We start from the raw sequence: 13708 nt of genomic DNA on the forward strand, positions 1-13708 counted from the left end.
AACACTTTGTAGAATTTATACCAGTGAATGAAACTACTGGAAAAGCCCTCACAGGTGTAATTCTACAGAAATTGGAACACTATGGAATACCTTTAGAAAATATGCGCAGCCAATGGTATGATAACGGCTCAAACATGCGAGGACGACATGCAAGTGTACAGCAAAGAATACTGAATTTAAACAATCAAGCTTTTTTTGTTCCTTCCCATGTGCATTCACTCAATCTGGTGGTCAGTGACGCAGCCAAATCATCTAAAGATGTCAATTTATATTTTACTACAGTGCAAGCAATTTACAACTTTTTTAGTGCTTCCACACACTGTTGGGCAGTCTTGAAGAAGCATCTTGAACAAAAATTCACACTTAAACCTCTAAGTCAAACTAGATGGGAAAGCAGGATAGACACTATTAGACCATTCCGATATTCATCAGGAGAGATTTAAGATGCACTATTTGAAATAAACCAGGATTTGTCATATTATCCTTCATTTTGACATGAAGCTGAAAACATTTGCTCAGAAAATGATGCAATTTCCATTTTCATGTTGCACAGTTATTTGGCATAATATTCTAAATCAAATTAATTTGACCAGCAAAGTTATGCAGAACATAACCATAGACATATCGGAGGCAAAGACAATTTTGAATAAAATGCTGGCATATTTAAAAATATACCGTTCAGATGAAGGACTTGAAGAAACTGTAGAAGAAGCAACAACAGTAGCAGAGGATCTTGATTTTCAACTGACATTTGCACCTCAACAATTCATTTATCCTTGGAAAAAAACAAGAGACAGTTTTGTTATGAGGCTCCTGATGATCCTATTCTCGATCCAAACGAAAAGTTTAAAGTTGAATGTTTCTGCTGTGTTTTATATGTAGCTATAAGTTCCATTGCAGAAAGATTTTGTCAGTTGCATGTCATTGTGAAAATTTTGAATTTTTATATGATATTGGAAATATTCAAAATCAGTTTTCCAAAGAATTCCTCATGAAGTACTGCCAAGACCTACATTTAGCGCTCAGTACCGATAACGCTGATGACACTGATGCAGTAGAACTGTATGAAGAATTAATAGCTTTATCTGAGCTAATAAGTCCTAAAACTTCTCCTCTAAAAGTGTTAGAATTTATAGCAAGAAATTATTTTTTCACTCCGAACATTGCTATAGCATTACGCATTCTTTTAACATTACCAGTACCAGTGGCTTCCAGTGAGCACAGTTTCTCAAAACTGAAATTACTAAAAAATTATCTGAGGTCCACCATGTCTCAAAATTGCTTGTCAGGACTTGCATTAATTTCATTTGAAAGTACCACTGCAAAAAATTTAGATTTCACTGACTTATTAAAAGACTACACAAGTATAAAAACCAGAAAAATTCAGTTTATATAAATTCTTTTAATTTATGAGAACCTGGAAGACACTAATGTTTTTCATTACAGTGTATAGTTGAACCCAAATTGTTTGTAATTTTCACTTTGTTAAAATTGTTAAAATTACACTAGTAGGAAATAGTTTTATTTCATTAACTATAAAGTTTGTTTTCATTTTAAAAAATTTTAAACAGTCAAAACAAAACAAAGTGCAAACGTGTAAAAGACAAAAAAAAAGTGGGGGGGGGTTTCTGCTTGGGGTGGCAAAAAACCTAGAGCCGGCCCTGGTAATAATAGTAGTGAAGAAGTGGTGGCACAGAATTCATTGCATGCTTGCTAGCCCAGTAGAAGCCCACTGGTGACCCCAGGCATGCACATGTGTTGCTAGCCTTTCCTGAATGTCTACATTGGTATTATTTTTCATAGCTAGAATTAAGTTAATGCAGATATGCCTACCCATGCTAAAATCACACCTTAATTTGCAGTGCAGAGGTATGGTTACTGTTCTTGAGAAACAGTCAGTCATGATATACAGTGATATACTGTTTACCTGGCTAACCCTGTCTTACAGAAAATGGGCATTAGAGTACAATGCAATAAAACAACATTATTAAAGCAGAGGCACTTTAGCTATCCCTCCCCCCACACTTGTATTTTTAAAAAGCTAGAAATTAAATGCATAAACAATGCTAAATATTAAATAAAGGTTACACAGGTTTGGGTTTTTTTGGTTTTGGTTTTATTTTAAGTCAGGGGATGCAAAACTTAAGGATTTTATAACAATGTTAATTTAGGCATTGCAAATCTTCCTCTGCAAAGGAAGAGAAAATAAGGCATATGTGCAAAGTGGACCCAATTCAAAGTTCTTTCAGGAACTACACCTGACATTTTATTATCATTTTATAACCTAATTGTTGTACAGCTTTGATTTCTGAATCTAAACTATGGGTTACTCCAAAGTTTTTATGTAAAAAATGGCACTTTATCATACAACTGATTTGATCTGAACAAAGATGAGACACTCCCCTCCTTACCAACATGGTAGTGAGCAACCAAAGCTGGCCTGCCCCCAGAGACTCCTGAACTCCCTAGGTTTTCAGTGGACCCTAGGATAGCAAGCCATGTAAACACAAGGGAATGGTGTCAATGAGTTAGTACAACAATACAATCACCTGTTGCCTACTATCATCAGTGCTTTGACCCCAAACAGTCCACCCCTTCACACTGACCAAGAAGATCACTAGGGTTCACAGATCATTTGCAGCAGACCAAGAGCACAGGCAGAAAATAAGAATTCTAGTGGTGTAAAAAGTATTCTAAAAACCTCCAGCAGTAGCTCAAAGAACACGTACAGCATTATGTCATGAGCCTTCTACTCCTCTTCTGCCTTCTATTCTGCAATCAGTATGGCAGAATCCCAACCAGCAGAGCTATGTCACATAGTGAACCAGCTATCAACCTAGACTGCGTAGCCCAGACATCAAATCTAAACACTGACTGCTGTGAAGAACTGTCAGAATGCTTCACTGATAAGATCAACTTAGTATAATGAAGCTAATTGGGAAAGAAAATTCAGCCCAATCAGATGCATCGTCTGCCCCACTATCCCTGTCAAATTTGACTGAAGCTCAAGAAGCTCTGAAAAATACTACAACCATCACCTATGAAATGAATCCATACCCCTTCCGGCTAGTTAAAGCCAATGAAGAGCAACTATGCCCACTAGTAATGGAAATAGTATATGCCTCCTCCAGAGAAGCACACCTACTAAACTCCTTGAAAAATGCACCAGTTTGCCCATTCCTTAAGAAACCAACATTTGACTCTGACAATCTGACCCACTACTGTCCCATTTCCACCTCCTGTTCCTGGGCACAACAATTGAGTAAGTAGTAATCACCAAGCTCCAACAGCATATAACATCAGCCAACAGCCTGGATGCCTCACAAGCAGGGTTCAGTCTGGAGTACAGCTCTAGTGACATTAAAAAAAATGATCTAATGGCTATTGGTAAGACCTCCATTCTCACACTGCTCTACCTCTCTTCAGGCGTATCCAGAGTCTGACCATCTTTAGGAAACATTGCCAGACCTTCCTGTTTGAGAAAGCCTTTCTGTCATGATGCTCACAGTTAGAACATCCTTTTTATTCCTGAGCTCCATTTGATGCCAAGTCCCCTTACAACAAACCAACCAAACCAAACAAGCAAGCTACCCCATGCAGAGTTTCGACCTTCAAAAGGAAGAAGTAATAGGGACCACATGAAATCCACCAGCAACTTGGCTGTTGCTATTGATTTTATGTGGAAAGCACTCAGATAGTAGGGTGATCGGAACAGTATAAAAACATTATATAATCTGTTCCCTGCCTGTGTGCATTCTGCTGTCTTTAATGAAACAAATGTTATATTCCTGTTCGCACTGCAGAGCCAAAATATTTAGGTGGGAGGTTGCTGGATTCTGTTCTTCTTTTGTGATAAAGAAAATTAAGTTCCAGTGAGTTACACTTGTGTAAATTGACAGCAGGCCGTGGAGTGGCACAATGGTTTGTGAACACAATGTATCACAACCTTTAATAAAGGGAGAAGGAATTAACCCAGTTTAATTCTCAGATCTTGCACTGGTAGGTAGAAAAAAATGTATATTGTTACAGGTAAACTGAGCACAAGAGGTCATGGTGATATTTTGTTGAAAAATCTTCCTTCAGACTAATCTCTGTGGAAGGGATAGCTTGTACTAGGCTTTTTTGGACTTCTGAGTAGATACCTGAGAAGTTATTATTTAATATTTATATTGCAATAGTGCCCAAAGGCCCCCAAACAGTGTTGAGACCTACTGTGCTAGGAAGTGTAACACATAAATGAAAATGTATGATCCATGCTCCAAAGAGTTTGCCGTCTAAAACACATGGCAGATGAAGGATTATATATGTGTATGTATACTTTACATTATAAATAAATGTAGCCATCTTTAATTGACTGATTTCCTGTAGGCACTGCAACAGAAACTGTATCTTTCCTGAAATAAATCAGAGAATTTGTTTAAAAGGAAAATCAGATTATTTAATTTATGCACACAGGAGGAGGCCTGTACGACACCTCACAATATAGTAAAACTTCTTTGTTTGGGGCTTTGTGACAAACCAAACACTGACTAAGGTTCATGCAATCCACTGAATATTCTGAAAGAAAACTGGCATAAGTGCAAAAAACAAAACAAACCCTAATCTCTTTGCAAGACTGTTGAAATTCACCAGAGAAGATGATGAGTTGTGGATTAGAGCCCTAGGTGCATGAAACGTTAGTTAAAATGTATCTTCTTAACATTAAGAACTGAGTGATCACTTGCCATTTCAGTGGCAGTTAGTCTCCATGCCCTTTTATGCATTTCATCAGTAATGTTTTTTTATTACTAATGATTAAGCTCCCTCCCTTCCTCTTCTGTATCTCATCCTTTTTGTCACAGATAATATAATCTCTTACTTTGCCTTTGGCTCCTTTTTAGCGAAGAATCCCGATTCAGTACTGAAAGAAGAAGAAAGCTTGCTGATCTTATGGCTGGTATCACACAACAAAGTCTGAAGCCAACAGCTGACCTAATTATTACAGAACTGTAGAAACAATGGGGGCCCAGGGAGAAAGAGGAAAAGAGGGGAGAACTAGGCATGGATTGTTTCTCTGAGATCTGCAAGTGGCTCTCTCTCCCTGATGCAGCTGAATAGAGAAGTGATGCCTCCATGGCACCATCCTTCAGGTGGGAAGTGACAGAGCAGAAGACTGGGTGCATTCCACAGTACTGTCCCATACTAACACTGAAGTTATGCCAGAGAACATCTGAGTAGAAGTTAATACTTGAAGCAACATTAAATGCCTTGGGATCCAATCTGTAGCTGCCACTCAGCAGCTAAGGGAATGTAGCCAACAACAGCAGGTCTGTTGTTGGAACTGTGCTGCTAGAGGATATGGTAAAGCCTTGGATCCCAGGATCCATGGAAAAAGTTTCCTGAAGTTTGGAAAGCCATTAGAAAGAATGCTTGTCCCAAAACGCTATGAGAACCCTCTGACCCTCCACTGTTGGTTTCTCTACAGGAGGATGTGGTCTGGCTTTAATTTTAAATTTAATTATATATTTAAATTTTATTGTGTGTGTGAGAGAGAATAAATATAAATAAATAAATTCAGAGTGAATACATTATTCTGTTAATTTAACCTCTTTCTGTTCATGAATCATCTGCATGCACTTCATAATTTTCTCTATTTTACTTAAAGTTATTCACAGACTATCTCCTATGAAAAATCCTAAGCCCATAGATCATGGACATTTCATCCGTGTAAACTAAATATCTGGAACTTGAGTGGACACATAGGCCACATGGTATTGTTTCTGATCCATGAATGGATGAATTTAACTACGAAGATCAGGATTCCTATACAAATATTCACACATACAAAATAAAAGTTCATTTTCTGTTAATAGTCTAATAGTTTATTAAAATTCACAGTTTCATGAATCAGGGTGCTTTGATTTAAACAACTGATTTTAAACATTATTGAAATCAGCCAACAGGAAACCCTGATTTAAATAATCAATTTTAATCATGTTTTGCATTTATTATTTTTCTGAATAAAGATTAATTCTCACTGGTTGGTACCTATTAGAACATGTTGCTTGGCATCTAAATATAGCCTTTATGCTAAATTTGGGTTCTCTCTTTGCTAACTAGGAGGGTATGTCTCTGAATATTTATTTAAGAAGTTACATTGAGAATCTGAATAAAGGTAAATTATGCAATTTTTACACTTTTTACATTAGAAAATGTTGAATGAGGCATTTCTTATTTACCAGATGATTGATACAAATCACAATTAAATAATTTCTATTTGGATAGAAATTCAAATAAATTAAAATATACAGAAAGAGCATTCTTTAAAAAAATTACCTTAAATATGCTGGACACAAGAAAAAATATTAATCAAAAATATTTTGCCTGGAAGACTTGATTTATCAAACAAAAAAGTATTATCGGTTAAAGAACTGAATGGATTTTTTTCTGGTCACCAGGTTCTTCCAGGGATTAGAACTGTTAGGTCTCATCCTCTCACTTGTGTTTTATTCAAATAGTGGAAGAGGAAAACAAGTTTTTCTCCTTTTCAACTCCCAATTGGTTTCTTAACTTTGAATGAACTAATCACTGAACTGCTTAAATAAACTAAAATGAAGAAAATATTCCCTCTGCAGCTGCAGAAGAGGCTACTGCTGTAAAAAGTGCAGGAGTAGCATTTCAACAAACTCTGGTTCCAGGTGATTAGCCAGTGATTTCCACCAGTTCAGTGGTCTGACTTTCTTGAAAACATGGCAGCAAACATATACTTCTTAAATATTTTTGTACTTAATGTAAATGATTTTATTAGATTATAATAAGCTTAGCCCTTAACATTGGTAGTTAATTTCAAATTTTTATTTTAAGTGGGTCTATTTTAAAAAAACACTCCATGTTTAATTTAATTAAAAATATAATTTAAATAAAAAAAACCCCTATTTTTATCCACCCTGTAGATGGTTTCTGACAGTAAGCACTATCACTAGGATGGAGTCAAAAGGAGTGAGAAATGGAAAACCAAAGCTAATCCAATTTTCATTTGAGCAAACATGTATAGAAAATGTTATTTTAAGTATTTGTCCCACTCTAAAAAATAGGGTTTGATAATACTGAACTTGTGAGAAAGTAAACAGGTTAGAGATAAACTCTGTTAATTAAGTAAAACTAGAGTTGGGAAATTCTGAAGTGACTTTTTTTTTTTTAAATATTGTATAATGTGGAGCTAGGGTATGAAGAGGAAAAGTATTTTTTTTTCCAGATGCCATTTTTCTACTCAGTGTCAGAATTTATTTTATGCTAATTTTTGGCAAAATAGCATACTATAAAGAGACATAGCTACAGAAAATGTATCTAACTTCTCTTTACAATTCAAAGGAAAATGGTATATATAGACTTAAAGGACAGAAATTTCTTCCCTGCTACAATGTTCTTTCTTTAGTTCTCACCGGGGAGGAATTGACAGATGGAACTATAAAGTATGTTTACTCATATGAGGCTTTTGAAATGCAAATGATTGTTTTGAAAGAATTAGAAACACACTGACCAGTAGACATTCTCTTAGAAGAGAATCATTACAACCTAAGGGAGAAGAGAAATAAACATTCCTCAACAAACATATGGTGAATACTGACTATGACAAGTCCTGTCACAATACTTCCCTATGGAAGGTGAGGTATTTTGAAACACAACATCTTGCCTATATTTAAATGCAAAGAATATAGGCTATGGAAGGGTGAAATTTCCAAGACACTACTAAGCACCAAAATAACTTCTCTCATGCTATTATTTTAAAATTATTTCAACATACCGGCAGTTATGTTTTATAGCTCAGTTACACAAATACATGGCAGGAGTTCTTAATCTAGATTTTTAAAAACCATATAATTAGGACAACAAAGAACAGAAAATGGCCAGTTTCTCACCTGGTTTAATTTGGTGCATCTCCATTGATTTCAATGAAGCTATACCAATTTACAGCAGTTGAAAATCTCACCTAAACTGTTTTAAAATCAGACCATTAAAAAATTACTTATAAAATTTACAAAAATGTTTATTAATACAAGAAATCAAAACTATTATGGAAACACTAGCTGAAACTCCATATTTAAGGCTGAACTGAATTTTCAGATTAAAGTAGGGATTCAGTCTCTCTCTCTCTGAAAAATACAGCATATCCTCCTCATAATTACACCACTTACTCTTTGAGTACAAAATGAACATTCTGAGAATTTATAAGTAAATTAGGTTAGAAGGCAAACTTTATGTAAAATGGATCTTAAATTTACCACTATGTGTCACACTTCTTTTGTGTAAGAAAGGATGTTACGGCAGGGCCCACTCACCTCCTGCGAGTGCCCTCTATCGAATGTATGTGCACGCCTGCTCTTTTTTAACTTTATGTTGCTCACAGAGCCTCTCTGGCTGAGTCAGAGACAGCTTGTACAAATTGCTTCTAGGGTACAAGTCCAACAGGGCCTATCACAGTACCCTTGATTAGTCTCTTCCTGCAGCCCTCCCTGGGCTCAGTCCTTAATCAGTCCAGTAGGGCCTTTCATAGTACACATCACAGAAACCTGGTGAAGTGGGGACAATCAATGGGACACAATCATTCCAGGGTACAAAATATATCAGAAGGACAGAACAGGTCATTTGTGGTGGGGGTGGCACTATATGTGAAAGAACATAGAATCAAATGAAGTACAAATCTTAAATGAATCCACATGCTCCATAGGATCTCTATGGATAGTAATTCCATGCTCTAATAAGACTATAACAGTAGGGGTCTATTATCAACTACCTGACCAGGACAGTGATAGTGACAATAAAATGCTAAGGGAGATTAGAGAGGCTATCAAAATAATAACTCAATAATAGTGGGGGATTTCAATTACCCCCATGTTGACTGGGTACATGTCACCTCAGGATGAAATGCAGAGACAAAATTTCTTGATACTTTAAATGACTGCTTCTTGGAGCAGCTGGTATAGGAACCCACAAAGGGAGAGGCAATTCTTGATTCAGGCCTGGGTGGAGTGCAGGATCTGGTTCAAGAAGGAACTATAACAGGACTGCTTGGAAATAGTGACCATAATATAACAACATGTAACATTCCTGTTGTAGGAGGAACACCTCAACAGCCCAACACTGTGGCATTTAATTTCAGAAAGGAGAACTATGCAAAAATGAGGAGGTAAGTTAAACGGAATTTAAAAGATACAGTGACTAGAGTGAAATCCCTGCAAGCTGCATGGACACTTTTCAAAGACACCATAATAGAGGCCCAACTTAAATGTATATCCCAAATTAAGAAACAGTAAAAGAACTAAAAAAGAGCCATTGTAGCTTAACAACCATGTAAAAGAAGGAGTGAGATATAAAAAGGCATCTTTTAAAAAGTAGAAGTCAAATCCTATTGAGGTAAATAGAAAGGAGCATAAACACTGTCAAATTAAGTTTAAAAATGTAATAAAATGCCAAACAGGAATTTGAAGAACAGCTAGTCAAAAAAGCAAAGGGTAATAACAAAATGTTTTTAAGTACATCAGAAGCAGGAAGCCTGCTAAACAACCAGTGGGGCCCCTGGACAATCGAGATACAAAAGGAGCGCTTTAAGATAATAAAATAATCGCGGAGAAACTAAATGAATTCTTTGCTTTAGTCTTCATGGCTGAGGATGTTAGGAAGATTCTCAAACCTAAGCCGTCCTTTGTAGGTGACAAAAATGAGGAATTGTCACAGATTGAAGTGTCACTAAAGGAGGTTTTGAAATTAATTGATAAACTTAACAGTAACAAGTCAAAGGGAAAAGATGGCATTCACCTGACAGTTATAGACCAATAAGTCTAATGTCAGTACCGGGCAAATTAGTTGAAACAATAGTAAAGAATAAAGTTGTTAGACACATAACTTGTTGGGCAAAGAAGAACATAACTTGTTGGGCAAAAGTCAACATGGTTTCTGTAAAGGGAAATCGTGTCTTACTAATCTATTAGAGTTCTTTGAAGGGGTCAACAAACATATGGACAAAGGGGATCCAGTGGACATAGTATATTTAGATTTCTAGAAAGCCTTTGATAAGGTCCCTCACCAAACGCTCTTATGTAAATTAAGTTATCATGGGATAAGAGGGAAGATCCTTTCATGGACTGAGAACTGGTTGAAAGACAGGGAACAAAGGGTAGGAATAAATGGTAAATTTTCAAAATTGAGAGGGGCAACTAGTGGTGTTCCCCAAGGGTCAGTCCTAGGACCAATCCTATTCAACTTATTCATAAATGATCTGGAGAAAGGGGTAAACAGTAAGGTGGCAAAGTTTGCAGATGATACTAAACTGCTCAAGATAGTTAAGACCAAAGCAGACTGTGAAGAACTTCAAAAAGATCACACAAAACTAAGTGACTGAGCAACAAAATAGCAAATGAAATGTAAAGTAATGCACATTGGAAAAAATAACCCCAACTATACATAAAATATGATAGAGGCTAATTTAGCTACAATTAATCCGGAAAGAGATCTTGGAGTCATCTTGGATAGTTCTCTGAAGATGTCCATACAGTGTGCAGCAGCAGTCAAAAAAGTAAATAGGATGTTAGGAATCATTTAAAAAGGGATAGAGAATAAGATGGGGAATATCTTATTGCCCTTATATAAATCCATGGTACGCCCACATCTTGAATACTGCGTACAGATGTGATCTCCTCATCTCAAAAAAGATATACTGGCATTAGAAAAAGTTCAGAAAAGGGCAACTAAAATGATTAGGGGTTTGGAACAGGTCCTATACGAGGAGAGATTGAAGAGGCTAGGACTTTTCAGCTTAGAAAAGAGGAGACTAAGTGGGGATATGATACGATATATAAACTTATGAGTAGTGTGGAGAAAGTGAATAAGGAAAAGTTATTTACTTGTTCCCATGATATAAGAACTAGGGGCCACCAAATGAAATTAATGGGCAGCAGGTTTAAAACAAATAAAAGGAAGTTCTTCTTCATAAAGCTCACAGTCATCCTGTGGAACTCCTTGCCTGAGGAGGTTGTGAAGGCTAGGACTATAACAGCATTTAAAAGAGAACTAGATAAATTCATGGAGGTTAAGACCATTAATGGCTATTAGCCAGAATGGGTAAGGAATGGTGTCCCTAGCCTCTGTTTGTCAGAGGGTAAAGATGGATAGCAGGAGAAAAATCACTTGATCATTACCTGTTAGGTTCACTCCCTCTGGGGCACCTGGCATTGGACACTGTCGGCAGACAGGATACATGGCTGGATGAACTTTTGGTCTGACTCAGTATGGTTGTTCTTATGTTCTTACTCTGGTTCTAGCCCCTCCTGGGCTTGCTTCCCAAACTGCTTCTCAACCCCTCCCCTCAAACTGTCCCTGTTCTGGTATGGACCAGTACCCCCAGGGCTTCTTCCCTGGTGACTCTTCACCAGTTTATAATAATAATATATGGAGATATACCTATCTCATAGAACTGGAAGGTCATGTAGTCCAGCCCCTGCCTTCTCTAGCAGGACCAAGTACTGATTTTACCCCAGATCCCCAAGTGGCCCCCCCAAGGACTGAACTCACAGCCCTGGGTTCAGCAGGCCAGTGCTCAAAGCACTGAGCTATCCCTCCCCCAGCTCTGTCTCTCTTCTTGGCCTTCATCCCCTTCCCTGGCCTGCTCTTTTGCTCAGGGCTTAAGACACTTCTCCAATGGCTGGGGCGGGAGGGACACAGGCCCACCCACTACCCTGGGTCCCAACCCATGGATTCTATAAATAGAACCACCTGCTGCTTCCCTTTAACTATTTGCTCTGTTGTTGCTGCTATTGTTCCCTGGTCCACTTCCTTGTGGTCTCAGTACTTTCACTCTTTTCCCATGGCTGAAGTCTTTCTTGAGTCCCTGCAGCCAGCCATGAGCACCTTCCCTGCTCCCCTAGTCTCTACCTGCAACTGCTCTGTCCAGCCCTGCAGCCAGCCAGAAGCACCATCCTTGCCCCTCTAGCTAACAACTGAATCTATTCTGTCCAGTAGCTCCTTTTTGTATGAGCCCACTGGACTCTGACTGGATGCTCACTGCAACTTCTTCTCTGATTGGCTGTTTCCCTACAGCCACTCTAAGCAACCTGGAGGACTCACCTCTCCTGCACTTTCCTGGGATGAGGTGTAGTAGAATCACGAAGCCTCCATCTGGGGTCCTCTGAGCCTAGTACATCCCATCACAGATGTTAACTGAATAATGCAGATTCTTCAAACTTGTATTTAATTCACTGAAATCCTGTCCATACGCTACATTTGAATTCTCCTTTAAAAGGATTCATGGCCTTTTAAAAAAAAAATAAATCAATCATACCTGAAAGTTTCTCCTTAAGCAGAAGCTGAGGAATAATATTAAAAGAATTCCACAAGTAACCACTTTCAAAATGGTAGCCATCTACAATTGTTCTCAGTGGAACTGAGGCCACTGGCTACTCTGAGTTGCATTGCCATTTTGAGAAAAGAATCTCTCCCCCGTTGTTTTCAATGGGACTGAGGCAACAAACGATCCTTAGCAAAGATCACTGCTGCATCCATTTAACTATTCCTTAATGTGTTCACCTTCTACATCTTTGCTCTAAAGTCTCCTCTGGACATGGAGAAGGAGAAGTTATAGAAGGCTGGGTTCAGATAAGGAAAGAAATGGGGTGGAAACCTTAATAATCTGGTTGAGGCACACTGCTCAGTTTACATTTCTAAGTATTTTACTTTTTTAAAGATTCATTCCTATCTGTCTACTTTGCAATGATTTTGCATGTCATTATTTGTTGATGCTTGCCCAAAGCAACAAGAAGTGACAGGAGATGTATGGTAAGCTTGTTGATCAGCATTTTCAAGGTGAAAGCAGAAAGGGGCTTCTCAGCTAGATGAATTGGGTACCTGCTGTGCACTGTAGGAAGCCTAAATAATGTTCTAGATGCAACAGGGATTTATTGGGCACCAACTTCTGAAGTAAAGTTCATTAAAAAAAAAAGAAAAAAGATACATTTGTGCTTCCATAGACCTATAAACTATACTAGCATGTTATTTTGTCTGTTAATTCAGGGGTACAGTGTATGTGCAGCACAGCTTAACTGTCACCTGACAAAATTAATCTAATTTCTTTCCATTTTTACTTGGAAGAGATTATGCAAGCAGTATGGCAGTTTCCTGGTAAGAAGAAAGTACCGTAATAAGCAGCACAACTGTACTAGTAAGCTCTTATCTGCACCACATGGATTTCTGGGGGAAAAAAACGATCTTAAAGAGTAGTATATATAGTGCTATGCTAGCAACTGAAATGTGGGGGGCTGGAGTTCTTGGAAGAGAGGTTTGAATACAGCACTGAGTATATCAGATACTTGGTAACATCTTTAGTAAGCAGCTGGTGGCAAAATAGCTTGTGGCCAGGTACTCCTAAGGGAGGTGTCCCCCCACCCTTCAGCAGTTGAGGAGCGCCAGGAGTGCAGATTGAGGTCTGTGGGGTTGACTCACCATGAGTGGGAGGCCCAGGAGGAGTTCTCTGTACATCATTATACAGAGATATTTTGCATGGATAAACAAAAATTAAGATAGAGGTGATGGACTGGCTGTCTCCGTGTTGTGGGTGTGGCTTTTCTCAAGCTTATTTGTAGGCACACTCTGAGCAAGCCTAGTATAATTCAGAGCAATATTGTATCCTAGCTACAATATCAAAAAATAATGTCTCCTCCTCTTTTACTATTATGCTATT

At 37.8% G+C, this 13708-nt stretch overlaps 1 protein-coding gene across 4 annotated transcripts in view; it reads right to left on the reverse strand.

Moving 5' to 3' along the window:
* EPHA6 (EPH receptor A6) overlaps window positions 1–13708 on the reverse strand; it is an 898770-nt gene that overhangs the window by 614601 nt on the left and 270461 nt on the right. The window lies entirely within an intron of this gene.

This window comes from Gopherus evgoodei, chromosome 1 (assembly GCF_007399415.2).
Source record: "Gopherus evgoodei ecotype Sinaloan lineage chromosome 1, rGopEvg1_v1.p, whole genome shotgun sequence".
Classification (NCBI taxonomy): domain Eukaryota; kingdom Metazoa; phylum Chordata; order Testudines; family Testudinidae; genus Gopherus; species Gopherus evgoodei.